Raw genomic sequence first — 7,229 nt, 5'->3', positions numbered from 1 at the left:
GGAGGAGCTCCCATCATGGCTCAGCGGTTAGCAAGCCCACCTAGCATCCATGAGGATGCAGGTTCCATCCCTGGCCTTGCTCAGTGGGTTGGGGATCCGGCATTGCTGTGAGCTGCGGTGTAGGTTGCAGATGTGACTCAGATCTGGCATTGTGGCTGTGGCGCAGGCCAGCAGCTACAGCTCTGATTTGCCCCCACTAGCCTGGGAACCTCCATATGCTGTGGGTGTGGCCCTAAAAAAAAAAAAAAAAAAAAAAGAGAGAGCCAAAAAAGAGAAAAAAAAAAAAAGGTCATGGGAAGCCTGGATGTGTGGATTTGTAACTTTCCTAAAATAGCTATTAATTTATAAACAAAAACAGACCCTAATGGTCCCTCTTCAGACCTGCTTCTGAGACCCAGCAGACTGCAAAGCACACGAGACGTAGGCAGAATATGCCCACAGGCTGGACAGTGTATTTTTGTCCATGAAAAGGACTTTGCAAATATCACAGTGTTTCACTTGCCCAGTAACGGCAAAACACTAGAGCAACTGAAAATCGACCCCCAGACCAACCCTTTATAAGCAGTGAGCGAGCAGGACTCCACAGGTATAGTCAAAACCCGTCTTTAGGTTGCTTGTCATTGTCCTTAGCAGTTATTCAGGGTGAGGGCCACCTCCCTTGCTCCTGGATGAAAAGTTAAGCAATCCAATCATTTCTTTTCTTTTTTTTTTTGCTATGCCTATGGCATATCGAATTTCCCAGGCCAGGGATCAAACCATGCCAAACAGCAACTCAGGCCATTGCAGTGACAATGTGGGATCCTTAACCTACTGCTCCACAAGAGAAATCAGTCCCATAATTTTTCTGATCACACAAAGGTAATTAAAAATTCCAAAGCTGGAGTTCCCATTGTGGCTCAGCAGTGGCAAACCTGACTAGTATACATGAGGATGTGGGTTTGATCCCTGGCCTTGCTCAGTGGGTTAAGGATCTCGCGTTGCTGTCCCTGTGGTGTAGGCCAGCAACTGCAGCTTCGATTGGATCTCTAGCCTGGGAACTTCCATATGCATGGGTGCGGCCACAAAAAGCAAAAAGCCAACTAAATAAATCAATAAATCGTGAAGTTGCAAACATGTTCTCAATTTATGTAAATTTAAAATCATACAGTGTCCAATTTCATGTAATACCCAGGGCTTTGAACTTGATTGAAGATTAATTCTCTCTCCTCCTTCAGAAAATTCAACACCTTACTAGAAGGAGCAGTGAAAACAGCAAAAGTGTGGCTTTCACTTCGGTCTGCCTTTCAAAACTCTCGGGAGTGCACCTGATGATAAACAAACTTGTTCTTTTTTTTTTTTTTTTTTTCCTTTTTGGGCCGCACCTGCTGCGTATGGAGGTTTCCAGGCTAGGGGCTGAGTCGGAGCTATGGCTGCTGGCCTGCACCAACCACAGTAGCACTGGATCCAAGCTGCATCTGCCACCTACATAGCAGCTTTTGGCACCTGCTTTTGGCAGGTGGATCCTTAACACACCACGCAAGGCCAGGGATCGAACCTGCATCCTCAGGGACACAATGTCAGGTTCTTAACCTGCTGAGCCACAATGGGAACTCATCCTGTGGATACAGCTTTGAAATGTAATATGTAACATTTAAAATCATTCAACACTGTAATGGAATTGTGTCTTATTCTGTTGTATTTATCCAAAAGCCACTGAAGATTTGGAAAACTGAGCTATTTGCATTTAATATTGATAACAGAAAAATGTATGTGTAGAGAAAGAAGGTCAGGATTATGATCTTATGAGTTAAAAAGATATTTCTGACAAAACCTGAAAAACCTGCATTGCTATGATTTTCCTTTGCCAAAAGTACTTCAAATATATATATAATGTATACATATGAATATATTCTAATACATTCTAATGTAATAAATAATAAAAAATAATTTTGTTTTCTTGGAGGTAGGTTAAGACACCTTAATAACTGGTGCTGTATTTAGCAAACAGCAACGTGGAAAACTCTCTTGGCTCATACATATATTGTTAAGCTAGATAATTAGTTTGATATGACAATATTTAGCATGAATGATATATCGATTAGGAGGGAATGCTATCTGATGCAACAGAGAAGAAAAATACTTGAAGCTGGTGTGGGGTGGGGTGGGGGAAGAAGATCATTCGAAAGCCCTCATATTAGGATAGAATTTAATACAATGAAATTGTTTTTTTCTGGGGGGGCCGCACCCATGGCATATGAAAGTTCCCAGGCTAGTTGCTGAGTCTACGCTGTAGGTGCTGGCCTGCACCACAGTCACCGCAACACCAGCTCCAACCTCATCTGCAGCCTATATGACAGCTCACAGCAACGCCGGATCCTTAACCCACTGAGCGAGGCCAGGGATCAAACCCACATCCTCATGGATGCACCACAATGGGAACGCCATAGTACAATGAAAATTTAATTGGAGACATGACACTCTAGATCCTAAATGTAAGAGAAATTAAATAGGGGAAGTCAGAATGGGTTCGTCTGGGTTTGTTCAGAAGGCACATTGATAAATCTCATGCATGTAGCTGTGCACGGAGTCGTTGTAGGTGAGCCAGGCAGCAACTATGGACTTGCTGCTCAGTCCTCAGAGGACGGAACTGGTGAGGTATTTCTATGTATTCTCAAGATATAAAGTAATAAAACTGACTTATCCTTCTGCTGGTGGCTGAGTACAGCCCAAAGTAGAAAGCAGAAACCAAAATATTAAGAACTCGCCATCGAATGCTGACTCTTTCAAACTGAAAAATGAATGGGAGCATTTGGACAGAACACTGCTGACCTACAGAGCATGGGGTCATTTCAGAGTTCTCTGGACTGAAGGAGTTTTACTCTCTAGCCTTTGGTGCTCTCTAAAGGCAAAAGCAAGTATGAATACAAAGTTGAACTTCATTGAGCAGTTTAATAATTACTTTTAATACTAGTATCACTAGTTTGGATCTTTCTTATTGGCAAGTAAAATAAATCAGTAATTCTGTTAGCTTTGCTATAAATCAAGAGCTTCAGGGTGACAATTATATGTGCCATGTATGATAAAAAAAGAAGGCGTAATTATAGTTTGCATAGAAAATTAAGTATTTAAACATCATGGTTGTGAAGTAACAAATAGGACTAAATTGAAAATGGCTATGAACTTATCACATATGTGTGTACGGATGGATAGATATTTTTGTCTATCTCTGTCCCCTGAAATGGCCTAAAGGTCCCATCATCCTAGTAGCACAAAGTCCAAACACATCAAATACTTGCAGTTTGGTTTTTTACATCAATTTCCACTGAAAGGAAACGGGGTTTGGAAAATTGACTGGGAGTTCCCACCTTGGCGCAGTGGAAACGAATCCAACTAGGAACCATGAGGTTTCAGGTTCCATCCCTGGCCCCTCGCTCAGTGGGTGAAGGATCCAGCCTTGCCATGAGCTGTGGTGTAGGCCGCAGATGCGGCTCGGATCCTATGCTGCTGTGGCTCTGGCGTAGGCCGGCAGTAACAGTTCCGATTAGACCCCTAGCCTGGGAACCTCCATATGCCGCATATGCGGCCCTAAAGAGACAAAAAGACAAAAAAAAAAAGAAAGAAAATTGACTGATTGTGTGTCGGGGGTGGGGCCTGAGATGGCTCGTTACTAGAAAGCAAAGACATCCCTGTGCATTTTCGGCTACATGGCCACTTAAAGGATGGCTTTGGCTACCATCACATTTCAGTCAATGTACACACACACACAGAACTAATGACCATAAAATAATGGAAAGAAATTGAGTTAACGAAAAGTCATTGGCTCTTCACGGCATTCTAAGAGAAAAACTATGTACAGTATAAAAACAATGTGGTTATAAGAGACTATGAGTTTCTTTCTTTTTTGGTCTTTTTGGGCCACACCCATGGCATGTGGACGTTCCCAGGCTAGGGGTCAAATCAGAGCTGCAGCTGCCGGCCTATGCCACAATCACAGCAACGCAGGATCCAAGCCGTGTCTGCGACCTACACCACAGCTTGCAGCAATGCTGGGTCCTTCATCCACTGAGCGAGGCCAGGGATTGAACCTGCATCCTCACAGAGACAACACCAGGTCCTTAACCCACTGAGCGACAACAGGAACGCCTGAAAGCATTAAATTTTGACATGAGGAATCCAATGGAATGAAACTGAGGTCTCTCTAGTCAGAGAGATTTAAACGACCTGAGTGAATCAAAAAAATGCAAAGTGCAAGAGAAGCAGCAAAGAACCTTAACCTCAAATCCATGGGTAGGCAGATGAAATAAATGTGCCTTAGTCAAATCTAGGGAATGTGGGCCCCGAGGCAATTTTTCAGAGGCCATGGGGTGTCTGCTATACAGACAGGTCCATAGGGTTCCAGCTGCTGTGCGTGGTAGACTCCAGCATTGCATCCTGGATGGGGCTTTTCCTGCCCTCTAGTGGTTCTCTCTGGTCATAACTGGAACTAACAACAACTAACTCAAGCGTCAGAAACTTTAAAAGAAATGATGTGACATTTCTGTACTTTGGGCTGGGATTATATCCGTTCAGTATGGTGGCAGGGCTTATCTCGCCGAGACCCGCATCTGATTGACAAATGCATTCTTCCTCAAGTGCAGCTCAACTTAGATCCACAAAGAAAAATGTGAAAAGGGACGATGTTGGTGTGGATGTTGGAAAGTTCTAGAAGCACAGCCCACGGAGGTTCCAGAGACCAGAATGCAAAACCCTCCTGGGCCAGACTTTGGATGAACTCACTAACAATAACTTTGAACTCTATTTCCTCATCAGAGAAATGAGGGTGTGACTAGAACCATGTCTCTGGCCACACCTGTCCGGGATATTCTGGGAACGCAACGTATACAAAGAGTTTGAAGATCTGAACCAACTTCCCAGTCTGACTTCATTTCTTTTTTATAAGTACAAGCAAATAAATGTTTATTACATCTCTGGATTGGAGAAGACTTTTTATGGTTAAGAGTGATGAAAGAAATTATAATGGAAAAAGACCAATAATTCAGAAGGCAGCACGAGAAAGAAAAGACAAAGAACAAGCTGAAAAACACGGGCAACAAATAAGAGAAATAATAACAGTAAACTTTTATTGTGTCTGACCTTTATTAGGGCTTTACAAAGAGCCGGGCATATTTGAAGAGTTCTACATGGTTTCATTTCATGCATACATTTCCTTCCACAGTCAAGTCAAATCCCTTTAACAAATAGGATCACACTTTTAAAAGAAGCAGGTTAAAGAAAACATGACCGTTCAGTTTTAGATTCCATTTTGTACTTACTCGGAAGCAAAAGCGCTTGGGTTTGTTCACCTGTAATAACAATAGGGTGCATTTTCCATTCGATGGAGAGAATAGCTGAAAGAAAGCTGCAGGAAAAGTGAAAAGGGGACTGTCTTTTTAAAGAGAAAACAGACTTTTTTTTTTCTTCTTTTTTACTGCGGCACCTGTGGCATATAGAAGTTTCTGGGCTGGGGTCAAATCAGAGCTGCCATTATCAGCCTCTGCCACAGCAACTCCAGATCCCAGACGCACCTGCGACCTACACCACAGCTCACCACAAAGCTGGATCCTTAACCCGCTGAGCAGGGGCGGGAATCAAACCCGTGTCCTCACGGATGCTAGTCGGGTTCGTTAACCGCTGAGCCACCATGGGAAGTCCCAGAGACCATGTGGATGCTAGTGAAACCAAAGGCCATTGGGGAAGAAGCCCCAGCGTCATGTTTTCTAGCACGTTCCTGGTATTCTTTCTAAAGGGAGGACAAAAGCCAGTTTTAAGATGCAAAGTTACCCACAGGTTTACACATGTGGAGTCACCCATCAGTGGGGTTTATTGTGACCCAAGAGCCTTCGCTCTTCAGGGAGAAGCTCTGGGTTGTGATTATCCTCCCGCTGGCCGGTCGCCTTCTTAGGGGCCTGGCTCTTGACTCTGTTGCACTTCGGCCCCGCCTGCGCATCTCACTGTCATTCCTTTCTTGGAGCCTTAGTTGTGGGAAGTCTTTTCCGCTCGCCTCCAGGATGTTCTCCTCAATGCTGCTCTGTATCTATCTGTATCTGTATCTGGGTTGTGTCTGTGATAACAGCTCGGGGTCTTCCTCCTCCACCGCCGTCGTCATTCCCCTGGATCACGTCTCCTTTATCCACTCGCCCATCGATGGATTCTTCAGTCGTTTCCATGTCTTGGCTACTGTGAATAATGCTCCGATGAAAATGAGGGTGCAGGTAGTTTTTCGAGTTAGTGTTTTCATTTCCCTTAGCTACATACCGAGAAGCTAAATTCTTGGACCATAAGATAGCTCTGTTTTTACTTGTTTTGAGGAACTTCCATGTGGTTTTCCACAGTGGCTGCACCAGCTAACATTCCCACCAACAGAGCACGAGGGTTCTCTTTTCTCTGCATCGTCGCCGGCATTGTTATTATCTTTTCGAGAGGGGCCATTCTGATGGGTGTTGGGTGACACCTCACTGTGGTTTGGAATTGCATTTTCCAGATGGTTCGTCACATCAAGAACACTTTCTTTTTTTCTTTCTTTGCCTTTTCTAGAGCCGCACCCATGGCATATGGAGGTTCCCAGGCTGGGGGTCCAATTGGAGCTGCAGCTGCCGGCCTACACCACAGCTCACAGCAACGCCGGATCCTTAACCCACTGAGCAAGGCCAGGGATCGAACCCACAACCTCATGGTTCCTAGTTGGATTCATTTCCACTGTGCCACAATGGGAACTCCGAATTGCTCTTCTTTTACAGCCAATTGATTAGATTATTCCTTAAAAATAATTCCCCTAATCCCCCCCCACCAACCCCCGATCAAATCCAAGCTGAGTTGGCTAGTGAATGCTTCACATAACCTCCTAGCCATCACCTCAGGTGGTCCCTGACACTCTCTGGAATAAATGGTTCATTTCTAACATGTCCTACAGCTATCACTGATCTCAAGCCTTTTCTCCAATGTTCCTTCCGTTCTGCCTCTTCAATTTGATCCATCCTCAAATCTCTCAAAAGACGTCCTTTCTTGTGTTCATACAGAACTCAGCCTTCTCTGAATTCTTATAGCATCTACTGTTTGTTGCTTGAATATTTTCTCTTTCTTATTTTGGGGTTTTATTTATTTTTTTGGTCTTATATGTGTTTATATTTTGTCTTCCCAAATGGACCAAAATCTTGGAGAAGTAGGAATCCCTTGTTACAATTCCTTTATATGTCTTAAGACACAGTGGGTAC

Source organism: Sus scrofa, chromosome 10 (assembly GCF_054392235.1).
Source record: "Sus scrofa isolate SSC_HxYL_T2T_F1_AM1 chromosome 10, Sscrofa_HxYL_maternal_Yorkshire_Landrace_v2.0, whole genome shotgun sequence".
In the NCBI taxonomy this organism is placed as follows: domain Eukaryota; kingdom Metazoa; phylum Chordata; class Mammalia; order Artiodactyla; family Suidae; genus Sus; species Sus scrofa.
The sequence above is the reverse complement of the archived record's forward strand: the minus strand, read 5'-3'. Positions refer to the sequence as shown.